Here is a 17,726-nt window from a genome sequence, read left to right on the forward strand (position 1 = left end):
TCGATATGAAATTGTATTTCTTGAAATAATGAAAGTGCTCATAAAAACTTATCAGAACTTACAAGGACTCTTGTTCTTTAGGCGAGGGCAGTTCCTTCCCGGAGAACCTCATACAGATGTGCCCTTGGATTCTCAAGCTTTCTTTGCCTTTTTCCACCAAGTTAGGATCTGACCTTTTGTTTCTCAAGGTTGCATAATACCAACAAGCTTAAGTAACAAGAGTATGACAAGCTCTGATACTAGGGGAGCGCACAGACGGAAACGGAAGGAAATTGAAATTGATAAGTTAAGAGCACACTCACAACACTTACAATCTTCTACAATACTACTAATCCTCAGGTAAGGTTCGAGTGAACGCTCGATGCCCTTGCGAGAGGCTACTCTTACTTTTCGTCTTTTCTCTGTGCTTCTGGGGAAAAAGTACTTGATTTGAGTGTCGGAGGGTCTGACCCGGGGACTTTTTCCATGGTTTCTGGTCTCTAACGACTCGTGGGCTCGTCTGAGTGTGCGCAGAGCCCTAACATCATCGTCTCGGTCATCATCTTTCATTGTCTGCCCGTGTGAACCCTTTCGAAGGGTAGGTAGATCGGACGCCGCAGCGACTTTCCGTCAACTTCCAGTACATCAAGGCCCGCCTCCATCTGACTCAGCTTTCGGACGGGATCAATATACATTCACAATGATTTTAGTAATGATAACTCATCATACTCCTAATTATATCCATTAATGTGCAGTAACCCCTTTCTGCCACACCATTTTATTACAGTGTGTCTGACAATATATTATGTACATATGTCATATCTTTCAAAAATGTTTTGCAAATGGCTTGGAGGGTATCTTGTTTCATTATATTTTCCATATATTCACTCCCTATTAGGCATTGTAATTTTCACCTTTTTATCTAATTGTTTTTCAATCTCATTAATGTATAGTTCGAAAACATTCACCATTTGAGACTTTTCTTAAAGCAAATAATGTATTTATAATATGAAAAAACATTAATAAAGGTGATAAAATATTTTTCTTCACCAAATGATGAAGAAACAAAAGGTCCATACATTTGTGTATAATTTCAATAAGCTAAGTGTTTCTTGTAGTATTTTTCTTATCATATCGATTTTGTTTTCCCTTAATGCAACTTACACAAATCAAATCACTAAAATCTAGATTCTATACAATCATTCTTTATCAATCTTTCTAGTTTTTTTTATATACAACCCAAACACTTATCATAAGTCAAATTTTCATTAAACATATTATACGCTTAATTATAATATTGATGCAAAGTAAGGATCCAACAAATTTATCATTAAATGTCAATCCATAGAAACCATTATTAAGTCTCTATAACTAATAAATCTAAATTTCTTACGTAAATTAAAAGAATAATGTCTAAAATTAAAACCAAACCACAAACATCATGTTTTGAAAGAGACGTAAGGTACATAGATACTGAAGTTACATAAAGAGTTTACAATAGATCTAAATGATAACTAGTATTTAAGACTTTCATAGATATTGAAGGTACATAAAGAGTCTACAATAAGTTTAAATGATAGCCAGTTTTTAAGACCAAATGGTAAGTTTCTATCCCGTCAATTTGAGCTTTCATATGATTTCCCACCTAAAAAAATTTTAGTTTAACTTATGGTCTGAATTGTAAGGAATTTTTGCTTCATATTGAATACACAAATAGTAGCACTAGAAAGAAGCCTTCAAGTATTACAAAGAACATCAATTAAGTTTGATTCAAAACATTATAAGTATTTAATACACTTTTCAAATCAAACCTTCTGATTGGGTAATCTTTCTGATAATATTATTTTTTAAAGAATCAATGCTTATCATCATTGTATTCCTTTTTATTAGTCTAAGGAGCTTTATCGATTTGCTTTTCTTAAAACTCTGGCTTTTACTTTCAACGCTTTACCAACTCCTTAAATAATATGATTGATGGAATAACTTTCTAAATTTGTAAGTTATTATTCCTCCTAAATAAGTTAATTGATTAATTTATTAATCTCCCATTTGTCCTTAATAGTGTTATAGTTGATTGGAAAAATATTATATTTAGAAGGCAGTGAGTTTAAAATAAACTAAACCAATGAGTTATCTATAATCATTCCTAAGCTCTTTAAATTTCCTACAATATTAGTCTTCTTAATGGTATGTTCTTGCATACTTTACAACTCATTAAACTTCATGATCGTGAATTGGGTTATTAATGTACCAACAAGTGACTTATCAATAGAATAAATTGTTTTTTTCACAAACTTTAGATATTTCTTTGTCATTTTCTAGTTATAGAATTGTAGTTTAATATTGTTGGCTATAATCATCTGCAAAAACATAGGCATTGATATGTTAAATCAGTCTCATGGACTTTCTTTTTGATTGCCTAAATTAGTAATAGGAGTGATTTCCCTTTAGCGGTGTCAAAAGTCAAAAATTAATACACCTAAATGAAAATTGACTTACTCTATGTAGAGAAATTAAAATCATTAATAAACAAACTGTTGCAAATAAAACACATATAGATAGATACAAATAAAAACATGAGAGTATATGTAGCGTATATTATAATACACATATTTAATTCAAGAATTTTAACTTTCTTTGGCTATGTTTGCTAATCATAAATTTTTGTTAGGCTTAATTTTTTAAAAAAAAAATTATGCTTTTTCGTTTAGTCACCAAACACAACTATCTATTAGAACAGTGAAACGATGGAAGAAGAGTTATGTTTCTAGTTTATATCATAAGATAACTTGAACAATAAAGTTATGTTGGAAACTGAAAGCTAAAATTTTTTCTAATATTGCAGGCTTGACGTTCATACCAGAGCATACCTTGACGGTTCATGCAACTTCCAGCATTGCTTCTGGGATCTTATAGATCATGCCAACTTTGGTTCGAAATTACTTACCTGATAAATACTCCACCTATTTTGTTCCTTCCTACACTCCACAAAATCAGAAAACCAGAATTCACTAAAAATCCACGCTCACAGCACTGCCTTAGCCTTCACTTTTGTATTGTTTTTTGAATGCTTACAAACCGAGTTCCTAATTTTACATTGTGTAATGTATTTTTCTCTTTTGTAATTTTATGCCATGCTATCCGATTTTCTTTCATTATTTTCCCCATTTTATGACCAACAGGACGCCGAGTTTTTGTTTTCTGTCAAGTATTGTTATCGCATTTGCATATGGTCGGAGTATTGATGAATGTGAGGTATATCAATTACGAGTTATAAAGTAAACTAAAATACCTTATATACTGTGGCCACAGGTCTCATTTCAACGGATGCATCAAATGCAATATAAAACTCTATGCCCAAAGGTCTGACAATGACTACATTACTAGAGACCATGTAAAATGGGGACCTTGTCCTCATCAATAACATCTAGTAATTCCCTTGAAGCAACACTATCGAATTCGCTTTTATTCAAATAAAAGATGTCACAAGACATTTCAATTCACACTACCCTGAGAGCATGATGTAAAATAATCTTTCAACATAGTTCAAAAAATACTCAAAGCAAGACAAAACAAAGGAAAACTCAATGCAAAATTCCTCTTAAGAAAATATTGGTATGTATGCTAATGAACTCTCAATGAAGATCCTATTAATACAATACATTTTGTCATTAAAGGAATTTTAGTCATATTCATTCAAATTCAAATTCAAGGGAAAAATGAGAGATCTCAATTGGTCCCTAATGAGAAAGCATTTAATGCAAGTAAGTAAAAAAGAAAAAGGAAAAAAATAGAAAGAAAAAAAACTTTAATGTTAGGAGTCTAGAAAGAAAATTATTCAAATTTCTGATTCAACTTATAATTATTTATTGAATAAACCATTTAATTAAATAAACTATTTTATTTTATTTCAAATAAAAGTTAGTTGTTAGAATTAAAATATTTAATTATGGACAAGATAGATGTTATATAATAATTCGGATCCTCTGTCCCGAATTAATTCTGTCTCTATGTTCCCTTATCGATCAGACGATCATGACATCTTTAAAATGTGTACGATATCCTCGTGATGTGCAAAACATACTTGAGATATAATCTAATCTATTTCATCGAAAAGGGGACAAGGACAAAAGTATTTTAAGACAGAGGATCTGATGTTCTTATATGGTTATAAAGCAAACTATATTCCTTTCGCAATGGGAAATTAATTATTTAAAATTAAAAGAATTTTTTATTAATTAATTAACAGGTCGATTTATTATTATTATTATTTATTATTATTATTATTATTATGAATGGTTAGGAGGGAATGTTCACCACATCCCCTCTCAAGCATTTGGTTCACCACATGAATTATTATTATTTATTATTATTATTATTATTTTAAAATATTTAATTATGGATTAGATATATCTTATATGGTAATTCAGATCCTCTGTCCTTAAATAATTTTATCCCTATGTCTCTTTATCGATTGGATGATCATGATATACTTAAGATGTGTATAGTATCTTCATCATGTGCAAGACTTGAGATATAATCTAACATGTTTGATCGACAAAAGGACATGAGGATAGAGTTATTTGGAGAGAGAATCTAAACTTCTTCTATCGTTATAAAACAAACTATATTCCTTTCCCAATGGAAAATTAATGAATTAATTAATTTTTAAAAATTAAAAGATTTTTTATTAATTAATTAAGAGGTCGATTTATTATTATTATTATTATTTTATTTTTTTATTTTTATTTTTATTTTTATTTTTATTTTTATTTTTATTTTTTGAGGAGGGAATGTGCACCAGGCATTTGGTCGAACACTCCACGGGCGTAAGTGACTGAAAGTATCCCAGCTTGGCGTACATGGCGTGAGAGACGAAGACGGTCCTGAGAACCAGACAACGGACGGATCTTCCGATGCCTGAGTCGCTGGCGAAGGAGGCGAAGTAGAGAGAGGAGGCGATGGTGAACTCGTCCGACGGATGGTCTCGAAGGAGCATTTCGACAAAAAGGGAGAGGGTTTCATCTCACGACCGGGTTTTCGGAGTCCGATGTCCGGAGGACCCGCTTGGCGCTGGCGAGATCGGAGCAGTTGGAGTAGAGACCAATGAGGGAGCTGTGGACTGCACAGGTATGGACCTGGGAGCCGAAGCGAAGCGCTCAGTCTTGAGTCAGAGCCGGAGGCGGAGGCGGAGAGCACGGTGGCGATTGCGAAACTGTTATGGTGGACGCTGATGGCCCGCGAGCTGCGGAACTTCTCGATATCCGTATGGTAGTCGTCGTTGAGCACAAGACCGGCGATGAGGGTGGTCCATGTAAGAGGAAAAATAGGGAGAGAGGAAGGAATAAGATGAGAATAATAAAATCTATTGTTCATTGATATTTGTCCTAAGGACAATACAGTATATAATGTTCAAAAGTATTTGGTCAAATAACTAATTAATAAATAACAGAATTATTCTAAGAATAATTCTGAGAATAATTATAACAGAATTATTAGAATAATCCAAATACTAATATGATTTGATTTGGTAATTTGATCCGGTTAATTTGGATAATTCTGTTATATCTCTTTTACCCCCCGACAAACTCAGTGGGAGATCTCTGACGTTGAGTTTGCTTGCTAACTTGTTGAAACGTTGTCTGGATAGTGGCTTAGTAAAGATGTCAGCGATTTGATCTTCAGCAGAAATATAAGAGACGGATAACTGCTGAGTTGCCACACGTTCACGAACAAAATGAAAATCAATTTCCACATGTTTTGTACGAGCATGAAAGCTTGGATTTGCTGTAAGATATGTTGCTCCAATATTGTCGCACCAAATTTTTGGTGCAATATTTGATGCAAGATGAAGTTCAGAGAGAAGTGATTGAAGCCAAATAATTTCTGACGTTGTATTTGTTATAGCTTTATATTCTGCTTCAGTGCTTAAACGAGATACCGTAGGTTGCTTTTTCGAATTCCATGAGATAAGATTTCGTCCAAGAAATATTGCATATCCACTAGTAGAGCGTCTATCTTCAGGAGAACTTGCCCAATCCACATCACTATATGCATGTAAATCTCGAGATGATTGGCAATATAAAAGAAGATCATGTAGAATAGTGCCTTGAGATAGCGAAGTATTCTTTTTACATTATCCCAATTTTGTTCGGTTGGAGCATGCATGAATTGGCAAGCACGATTTACCGCAAAAGTAATATCAGGATGTGTGATAGTGACATATTGTAATGCCCCAACAATACTTCGATAAATTTGTGGATCAGATAGAGCAGGAGAGGATGAAGTTGGATAGTTGTTTATAGCAATTGGCGTAGAGACCGGACATGCTCCATCCATTTTGGCTTTTTGAAGAAGTCCGATAATGTATTTGCTCTGAGAGAGAAGATAGTCATCCTCATGTGGAATAAGCTCAATACCAAGAAAAAAACGAGCAATACCCAAATCTCTAGTAGGAAATTCTTGATTGAGAAGACTTAATAAAGTTGTGATACCCTTGTGATCATTGCCGGTTATCAGAATGGCATCCACATAAATAAGAAAAAATATCATATTTTCATCATTATATTTGTGAAATAGAGACGAGTCAGTCTTTGATCCAGAAAATCCTTGAGCTTGTAACCAATTAGATAGTCGATGAAACCATCCACGAGGAGCTTGTCGAAGACCATATAAGGATTTCTTGAGTTGGCAAACATGAGATGGAAATTGTGGATGAATGAAACCAGGTGGTTGCTCCATAAATATAGTTTCCTCAAGATGACCATGGAGAAATGCATTTGAAATATCCAATTGTCATACAAGCCAATTAGAACTAACAGCTATTGATAATAATAGTCTGACAGATGTAATTTTGATGACTGGGCTGAAAGTGTCATTAAAGTCAATACCTGGCTGTTGACTAAATCCTTTAGCTACAAGTCGAGCTTTGTATCTTTCAAGAGAACCATCAGCTCAATGCTTAAGACGGAATACCCATTTAGAGCCCACAACATTCATTGAGGGAGTGCACGGAACTAGAGTCCATGTTCCATTGCGAAGAAGTGCATCAAATTCTGTAGTCATTGCACTATGCCAGTTTGGATCCTTGTTTGCTTGTGTAAAACAGGTTGGTTCAATAGATTTGGAAGAAACCACTAGAGCTCATGGAAGGGGATATCGAGTTGCATTTGGTGGACAACACTCATAAATATCACTAATGGGAAGCATGCGACAAGGAGCATTATCATCTGAATCACTTGTTGATGACGACGAGGAAGTAGGCTGACATGGTGATGTAGATGACGGACTTGCATTATCCGAGGAACCAAAGAGCATATTATCTTCGATCGGCGAGACTTCTAAGATTGGAGCAGCAACCGAAGGTGATTCTGATGGTATAGGAGAGTTATTAGAGAGCTCCGGAGCAGGACCTAGAATTCCATCACTTCTGATAATATTAGGTGGCATTAAGAAGGTGCCACTTGTATCGGGAGGAGAGATTGAAGAAGCTACCGAAAAAGGGAATAAAGACTCATCAAAAGTAACATGTCGTGAAATATAAATTCGTCCTGTTGGTATATGCAAGCAACGATAACCATGGTGCAAATTGCTATAACCAAGAAAAACACATTGTAGTGAACGAGAGTCAAGTTTGTGTTTAGAATAGGGGCGTAACCATGGATAACATGCGCAACCAAAAATTCGAAAGAAAGTGTAATCAGGGGTTTGATTATAAAGTGTTTCAAAAGGACATTTATGATTGAGCAATGGTGTAGGAAGTCGATTTATGAGATATACTGCAGTGCTAACAGCTTCATCCCAAAATTTGCGCGGAACTGATGCATGATGAAGAAGAGCTAAGGCAGTTTCAATTATATGTCTATGTTTTCTCTCAGCAGAGCCATTTTGTTCTGGAGTGTGAGAACAAGAAACTCGATGAACAATTCCACAAGAGACAAAATGACGATGGAGAGCTTGATATTCGCCTCCCCAATCAGAATGAAAAGAGAGTATTTTACGATTAAAAGATCGTTCAACTTGAATTTGAAAATTACAAAATATATCAAATAAATCAGATTTCCTTCTCATAGGATAAAGTCAAGTGTATTTACTAAAATGATCAATGAATGTAATGTTAGGACCAAAAGTAGCTAGAGGGGGGGTGAATAGCTCGTCGCGCTTCGCTCGTTGCTCGGCGTTGCTTGTTCCTTCAAAGATGTGCAGCGGAAAATACAGAAACAAATACACAACGCTAACACGGTTGGTTTTACTTGGTATCCACCTCACAAAAGGTGACTAATCCAAGGATCCACACCAACACACACACCCTCCACTAAATAAAACTCTCCTTTATGGTAACTACCAAGGGCGGAGAAGCCCTACAAGACTCAATACAAGAAGAGAGGGAAAGGATACAAGAAATACAAGCTTACAAGCTTACAATGAGTATAAACCCTAACCCTAGCTTCTCTTCTTGGCTTTGATCCGCCTCTTGACTTGGAAAACTTCCAAGATCCTTCAAGAACTGGCGATCTGAGCTTTGTGAGTGCTGTGGAGGAGCTGGAACCGAGTGAATCGGAGAAGAGATACCGCACCATCGAACGCTGCAGCTATAAACGATGCCAACGGTCCGATCCCGATCGATTCGAATATTCCCAATCGATCGGAGGCTTTGGATCGATCCACGGATCGATCCGACCATTTTCGGAAAACGCCCGGATCGATCCATGGATCGATCCGTGTATCGCCGGCAGGGCCCCCAATCGATCCATCGATCGATTGGACCTCTGGATCGATCCACGGATCGATCCGACCCTCTCATTGGAAGGTCCGGATCGATCCATCGATCGATCCAAAGACTTGATTTTGTCCAAAACCAAGTCCCAAACCTCCCAAACCAACATCCGGTCAACCTTGACCTGTTGGTATGTCATGCCTAGCATCTAGTCACCCTTGACCGCTAGGACTCCTTACCAAGTGTCCGATCAATCCCTTTTACCCACTTGGACTTTACTCGTGCAAGTATCCGGTCAATCCTTTGACCTACTTGGACTTTTCTTTCATGCCAAGTATCCAATCAATCCTTTGACCTACTTGACTTCTCAACACCTGATGTCCGATCATCCTTGATCCATCCGGATTTTCCCTTGCCTCACTCACGGGACTTTCACCTAGCTTCACTCACTAGGGTTTTCCATCCGCCTAGCTTCACCACTAGGACTTTCACTGGCTTCACTCACCGGATTTTCACCTAGCTTCACTCACTAGGGTTTTCCATCCGCCAGCTTCACTCACTAGGACTTTCACCGCCTTCACCAGGATTTCCATCCGCCTAGCTTCACTCACTAGGACTTTCACCGGCTTCACTCACCGGATTTCCATCCGCCTAGCTTCACTCACTAGGACTTCCTTCCGCCTGGCTTCACTCAGGACTTCTTTTCTTCCTGGCTTCACTCACCAGACTTTTCCTGCTCGGCTTCACTCACCGGACTTTCATACGCCTAGCTTCACTCACTAGGTCTTTCATTTTGCCTAACATCCCGGTTAGGACTTCCAGTAGTATCCAACAACCTTGACCTACTTGACTCTTCTTCAATCAATATCTTATTGTCAAACATCTAAACCCAAACCAAGACTCAGCTTGGTTACCCAGGTCAACCTTGACCTGAGGGATATTGCACCAACAATCTCCCCCTTTTTGATGTTTGACAATACCACAATAACACTTACAATCCCATATGTAAGTTAGGCTAATCCCATAGCCTCCTTCTTCATGCCACTAGGTAATGAAAGCATAAATTAAGCTCTTCATTCTCCCCCTAAGAGGGCAAACTCCCTCTAGGTAATGAAAGCCTAACTTACTCCCTTTCATGAGTCCTTTCATTCTCCCCCTATGACCTTCCCATAGGTAATGAAGGCCTAAGCTTAACCATACATTCTCCCCCTATTGGCACACATCAACCCATCGTTGGACACACATCAACCTATGCTCCAATTCTGGGCACACTTCAACAAATCCATTTGTTGAAGACTCTCCCCCTGAAGAGTTGCTCATCGTTGTTCACAACATCACTCGTTGTGATCACCCGATAATGAGATCCCATACCCGTCATTATCACCTTAACTTCTCCCTCAATGTAGACAACTACCCAACCTTGAGCATTATCTACCACTTGAGTGTCCACTTGAAATAATGAGGATATCCACTCCCCATTTCTCCCCATTTCAAGTTTAAATGCTCAACCTTGAGCAAGTTCACAACAGAAGGTTAACCACCTTCCAAGGTTCATGAAAAATAATTTTCATGTCTTTAAAGAGTCCCTCCCCCTAAAGACATGGTGGTAACTTCTGTCATTGCACCAACAATGACTTGGAATCCCTAAAACATTAGGAAACCCAAATTTAGAAGTTTTGAGGTTCAAATATTCAAAATTTGAAACAACCTCAACCTAAACTTCTACTCAGTCTTCGTTAACCAATCCATCCTTGTTTTCAACATGAAAACACCCTTTGTATGTATACAAATGTATTTAAGGGGTTTGGAATGGTTACCTAGACTAAAAGAGGTTCAAAGATGCTGAAATCAAGCCTTCCCAGCCAAAATCAACAACTTGGATCGATTGGAGTTGGGTTCCAATCGATTGAACCTTTCTGAATCGATCCACCGATCGATTCAGACTACCTGGATCGATCGGCTGATCGATCCAGCGAGCTTCTGCTCGCGGGAGAATTGCCGTTGAATCGATCCACGGATCGATTCAGAACCCAATCGATCCATGGATCGATCGGAGCTCTGATAGTTGCTGAAATTCTATTTCAGTCAACTTCAGAAACCCCTAGAAAATTCTACAAAAATCCAAAAATTATGAAATTTCGTGTAGACATTATTTAGGGCATACTTAATCATGGAAAAATAGCTTTCTATGAAAATACATCATATTTTCAAAGATTGACACAAACTTGAAAACTTGCAAAAACTTTAGTGTTTTTCTTCAAGTTTGTGTCTAACTATTCAATGGTGATTACTATCAAAAGATAGCCTTCACCAAGGTTTTCCAAAAACATTTTAACAACATTTTCAAAACCAATATTCCATCACATTCCTTGGGCTTAATGCACATGACTTGTACATTAGCTTTCCCAATGATGGGAAAACACATAACTATGTGTTTTGATGAATTTAAAACTCAAAGGAATGCACTAAATCAACATCTTGAGCTTTGTTCATCATCCTAACATCTCACTTGTATATAATATGCACTAAAACACATACAAGTCACCTTAGAGGTCTTTGTGAGATGTAAAATTTGGTTTTGCCCTATTCTAGGGATCATGCATATCTATCTAGGCATTTTAGAGATATTAGACATCCACCCAGGATGTCACTTGTTAATAAGTGTCGTTAAATGCCATTCGTCCTTAATTACAAGGAATTAAACTTAATACATGATTATGTTATGGCATACATCAAAAGAAAATAATTTTCAAAAGAAAATATCCTATTACTACATGATGTATGAATGTCATGACATGGTATTTTTGGATTTTTCATAATAAAACATGAATGCAAAACTAGACATGATGTCATGGCATATTATGGGCAAACAATAATGGCAAGATTTAGCATAAATAAAATATACCTAGATTAACTATCTAAGTATCCTTAAAGTCTTAGCTAAACTTACAACTTAAACCTAGATTGCCCTAAAGTGCTACAAGAGAATGCCAAAGCCTAAATTTGGCATTTCTAATTTCCTTGATTTAATATATGCCAATTGAAAATAAACATGTCCTCAAATGTTGGCATATTCCATTTTTCCTCAAGAGTAGCACTTTTAAATTTAAGGCCCGGATTGCCTTAAATTGCCTAAGAACATACCAAAATCCCAACTTAATAGTTCTTATGAATTTCCCAATATGTGCCATTTAAGATTAAAATCAATTCTTCCACCATTAGGCACATTTTACTCTTTCAAGGAGTAATCAATAATTCCATTTCATTTTCAAAGGTTAACAAAAACCTTGAAAATGCTCCTTGAGTGTCAATTTCCTCAAAGTTGGGTTAACTACCCTTCTAATCGGAGTTGACACTCTCTAACCCATCTATGGGGTAGAGAAGATGCTCCTAGGAACCCAACACCTATTGGTGCTCCTTGGATGCTCTAGGTACTCACTAGGGATAACTTCCCTAGATACCTTCCTAGTGACCTTGTTAGGCTTCTTAGAAGCCTTGGTCACATTTTCCAGGTCAACTCTAGGAATAGCTTCCCTTGTAGCCTTCTTTGTGACTTTCTTAGACTTCTTAGAAGTCTTAGTCACATTTATTGCAAAAATACTCTTAGGGATGACTTCCCTAGTATTCTTGGCTTGACCACTAGACCTAGGGTTTGTTCCATAACTATATGGAACTCTATGGTAAGAGGGCACATCCTTCTTAGCCTTTGGTTTGTATCCCAAACCTCTATGGCCATTGGATGACTTTTGTACCCCTAAACCTAGGTTATGCTCATTTTGCCCTAATAGGATATTTTCCATCCTTTTTAGGGTCTTTTCCATTTTATCAAGTCTTGACCTCAAGACTTGATTTTCTCTCACTAAGTCCTTAGTATTTGACTCATGAGCATTTTTGTTTCTAGGCTTGTATCTAAAATCCTTAGAGTTTTCGCCTAGATTTTTACCTACAATCCTAGCCTTAGGTGTAGTAGTTTTAGCATGAAAAGCTATATGTTTTTCTTTAACGCTATCATGCTTTCTATTTTCATGGTAAATAGCATTAAAATGATAGAAATTTGACCTAGCATGCTTTTTACCATTTTGTAAGGAATAGGCTCAATGAAAGTTACCTTCCTTTTTACCTTAGAGGCTCCCCCTTGACTAGAGCTTCCTCCATGAGCCTTGACCACCTTCTTCCCCTTAGGGCATTGACTTCGGTAATGCCCCTTTAAATTGCAAGAGAAGCACACGATGTGCTCCTTGCTCTTCTTTGTTCCGGGGATGGTCTCCTTGGGCTTCTCCTTGCCCTTTTGTGCCACTTGGCCCTTCTTCTTGGCCAATTTAGGGCATTTGCTCTTGTAGTGCCCACTTTCCCTACACTCAAAACATATTATATGATTTTTATTTTTAATTGAAACATTTATACCTTCTTGTATAGGGATGACACTTGCTCCTCCATTTGATATTTCTTGAATTTCGGAGGTGGCACTATCTTCTTCTTCTTCACTTGACCCGGATGTAGAAGCTTCTCCTTCTTCTTGATCCGGCGTCACCAAGAATTGCTCCCCCTCAATCCTAGAGGTGGAGGCTTCATCATTTTGAACGTGAGACAAGGAGTATGCTCCCTCCTTGTTCCCTTCGGTGCATTCCCTTGAGGATAAAGCTTCTTGGATTTCCTCTTCTTCGGAGGTTGAGCATCTCTCAACCTTGGAGTCCTCCTCTTGGTCTTGATCCAATGAGTCGCCCTCTTTAGATTCTCCTTGATTTGATACAGTGGAGGGGATCTCATGAATTCTTGCCAATTTGCTCCAAAGCTCCTTGGCATCTTCAAACTCTCCAATTTGTTCCAAGATGTTGCTTGGCAATAAATTGACCAAAAGCTTGGTCACTTTGTCATTGGCCTCACATCTTTGGATTTGGTCTTTGCTCCACTTGCTCCTTTTGAGTACTTTGCCCTTGGAATTTGTGGGAGCTTCAAAACCTTCCATGAGAGCAAACCATTGCTCTATCTCCATCATAAGAAAATTTTCGATTCTTGATTTCCAAGAATCGAAGCTTGTAGATGAATATGGTGGAGCCACCCTTGTGTCAAATCCAAGTCCATCTTGGAATTGCATCTTGAAGTTGAGCTTGATAAAGTATTGAACTTGAAGAATTTGCTTCAACTTCTTCACCCTCTAGCTTTTCTTGTTATGCTTGACCCTTCCGGCGATGATTCCGGTGAAGAGCGGCCTCGCTCTGATACCACTTGTTAGGACCAAAAGTAGCTAGAGGGGGGGTGAATAGCTTGTCGCGCTTCGCTCGTTGCTCGGCGTTGCTTGTTCCTTCAAAGATGTGCAGCGGAAAATACAGAAACAAACACACAACGCTAACACGGTTGGTTTTACTTGGTATCCACCTCACAAGAGGTGACTAATCCAAGGATCCACACCAACACACACACCCTCCACTAAATAAAACTCTCCTTTATGGTAACTACCAAGGGCGGAGAAGCCCTACAAGACTCAATACAAGAAGAGAGGGAAAGGATACAAGAAATACAAGCTTACAAGCTTACAATGAGTATAAACCCTAACCCTAGCTTCTCTTCTTGGCTTTGATCCGCCTCTTGATTGGAAAACTTCCAAGATCCTTCAAGAACTGGCGATCTGAGCTTTGTGAGTGCTGTGGAGGAGCTGGCGAGAAATCTGGAGTGAATCGGAGAAGAGATATCGCAGCCATCGAACGCCTGCAGCTATAAACGATGCCAACGGTCGGATCCCGATCGATTCGAATATTCCCAATCGATCGGGGAGGCTTTGGATCGATCCACGGATTGATCCAGAGTGCCTCTGTGCTCTGGAAACGCGCCTGGATCGATCCATGGATCGATCCAGCGCTTATCGCGCGAAGCAGCCGCGTCCCAATCGATCCACTGATCGATTGGGACCTTTGGATCGATCCACGGATCGATCCAGAGGCTCTCTGTTCGCTGGGACAGGTCTGGATCGATCCACTGATCGATCCAGAGCCTGGATCGATCCACTGATCGATCCAGCACTTGATTTTTGTCCAAAACCAAGTCCCAAACCTCCCAAACCAACATCCGGTCAACCTTGACCTGTTGGTATGTCATGCCTAGCATCTAGTCACTCCCTTGACCTGCTAGGACTCCCTTACCAAGTGTCCAGTCAATCCCTTTTACCCACTTGGACTTTACTCTGTGCCAAGTATCCGGTCAATCCCTTTGACCTACTTGGACTTTTCTTTCATGCCAAGTATCCAGTCAATCCTTTGACCTACTTGGACTTCCCAGCACCAGATGTCCGATCATCCTTGATCCATCTGGATTTTCCCTTGCCTGGCTTCACTCACCAGGACTTTCACCTAGCTTCACTCACTAGGGTTTTCCATCTGCCTAGCTTCACTCACTAGGACTTTCACCTGGCTTCACTCACCAGGATTTTCACCTAGCTTCACTCACTAGGGTTTTTCATCTGCCTAGCTTCACTCACTAGGACTTTCACCTGGCTTCACTCACCAGGATTTCCATCTGCCTAGCTTCACTCACTAGGACTTTCACCTGGCTTCACTCACCAGGATTTCCATCTGCCTAGCTTCACTCACTAGGACTTCCTTCTGCCTGGCTTCACTCACCAGGACTTTTCTTCTGCCTGGCTTCACTCACCAGGACTTTTCTTCTGCCTGGCTTCACTCACCAGGACTTTCATACTGCCTAGCTTCACTCACTAGGTCTTTCATTTTGCCTAACATCCCAGTTAGGACTTCCCAGTCAAGTATCCAGTCAACCTTGACCTACTTGACTCTTCTTCAATCAATATCTTATTGTCAAACATCTAAACCCAAACCAAGACTCAGCTTGGTTACCAGGTCAACCTTGACCTGAGGGATATTGCACCAACATGTAACATAATATTGGAAACCTTGATTAGACAAAATAGGTGCAGGGCCCTAAACATCAGAATGGATTATTTCAAGTGGAAAATTAGAAACATGATCAGATAAAGAGAAAGGTAGCTTATGACTTTTAGATTCCATGCAGGCCCTACATGAATAAGATGGAGAGGAGGTAATAGAAGTAGGTAAACCATACCTATTGATGATTGACTGAACAATACGAAGGGAAGGATGACCAAGTCGAGCATGCCAAGCTGGTTTATTTGTGCGTTCACCAACAAAAGCTTTGATTGAAGAACTCTGAAGACAATAGAGGCCATTTTTGATTCTCCCATAAAACACAATAGCATTTGTTCCTCTATCCTTTATAAGATAATGATTATGATGAAATTCAAAAATGACATTGTTATCAAGACAAAACTGGCGTGTAGAAAGTAAATTTTTAGTGATAGATGGAACATGAAAGACATTACGCATGTGAAAAGTTCGATTAGATAAATGAACATATGTGTTTCCAAGATTAGCAATTTGCAAACCTGAACCATCGCCTACTTGCACCGTATCTGAGCCATAATATGGCATTACGTCTGTAAGGATATTACAATCTGATGTGACATGATGAGTTGCTCCAGTGTCAATATACCAATCAGTAGATGAGAACTCTGGGTTTTTACCACAAGTGGGCATAGACGAAAGAACTTTAGGATATACTTGTGAAATAGATGGTTGTCTTGAGGCTGTAGGACCACCAATGAAATTTGAATCAAATGGACTACGACATTGAATACCAAAATGTCCAATTTCAAGACAAATTTGACATTTTACCCTAGACCAATCAAGTCTTTTAGGGCATATATTTCCAGTATGACCAACGATGTGACAAATTTGACATCGGTCTGGACTTTGCTTTTGTCCTCTTTGATGTCGTCGAGTATTTGACATCTAAAGTAAAAAAATAACTTGTCCGGTGGTAGTGGAAAAAAAATAGAGATTAAGGAAGAGGAAAGAGAAGCAAAGGGGTTGGCAGCGGAAGAAAATAAGTATTTTTCGTTTGTTCTGAAAAATAAAGAAGAATAAGAAAATTAAAACACGTAGGAGAAAATAAGAGGTTTGAGGGAAAATTTTAAAATTCGTCGTTTATACGATCTCCGCCTTAAGAAATTGAGGGAAGATAAAAAAGAGAGAGAGAGAGAGATGGCTCTGATACCATGTAAGAGGAAGAATAGGGAGAGAGGAAGGAATAAGATGAGAATAATAAAATCTATTGTTCATTGATATTTGTCCTAAGGACAATACAGTATATAATGTTCAAAAGTACTTGGTCAAATAACTAATTAATAAATAACAGAATTATTCTAAGAATAATTCTGAGAATAATTATAACAGAATTATTAGAATAATCCAAATACTAATATGATTTGATTTGGTAATTTGATCCAGTTAATTTGGATAATTCTGTTATATCTCTTTTAGTCCACAGGATGCGGTTGGAGAGGGCCGAGTGTGGCATAGTGTGGCAAGAGGAGTACATGCCGAAGAGGTTGGGCGGCGAGGAAGAAGGTGAGGGGCGATGGTGCGTGCTCGTTGGCCAGTTCAGAGGAGAGTGGGGAAGCAGCAGCGGCGGCGGCGTACGTTGGAGGGCGAAGAGTAAAAAGATCACAAACTTAGATTATATTATTTATATTATAATAAAATCTGCAAAGGTTTCAAAAATGTGGTCGTGCCGGAGTGGTTATCGGGCATGACTAGAAATCATGTGGGCTTTGCCCGCGCAGGTTCGAATCCTGCCGACCACGAACTCTCAGGAAATGTTTGTTTTATATATTTGCATTTAAGAAATTCTAAAAAAAAAAAAATTCTTTTTCGATAATTTAAATCCAAACTTCTCCAGAGTAAACGGTTTCCCTCCTAAGTCACTTACCGCATAAATCCAGAACTAAGATGTGATAATCAGATCAGTTGTAGTGTTTACTATAATTGTTAATTAACAGTGGCATATTATGTTAATAATTTGATTTTTTTATTAAATTAATCTTTTTGTTATTTTAATATAACAAGTCATAAGAAAAAATCTACAATGATAAGGAAAATAAAATATACTTATTAGTATCTTTTAAAAAAAAATCAAATAGAAAATAAATATTTTTTGTAGTAGT

General features: G+C 38.0%; 1 non-coding gene across 1 annotated transcript; it reads left to right on the top strand.

The window, feature by feature from the left end:
- Positions 1-17,284: 17,284 nt before the first annotated feature.
- On the top strand, positions 17,285-17,366 carry TRNAS-AGA. Its single transcript has one exon. It is a non-coding gene; the product is annotated as a tRNA-Ser (tRNA).
- Positions 17,367-17,726: the final 360 nt, after the last annotated feature.

Source organism: Zingiber officinale, chromosome 9A (assembly GCF_018446385.1).
Source record: "Zingiber officinale cultivar Zhangliang chromosome 9A, Zo_v1.1, whole genome shotgun sequence".
In the NCBI taxonomy this organism is placed as follows: Eukaryota; Viridiplantae; Streptophyta; class Magnoliopsida; order Zingiberales; family Zingiberaceae; genus Zingiber; species Zingiber officinale.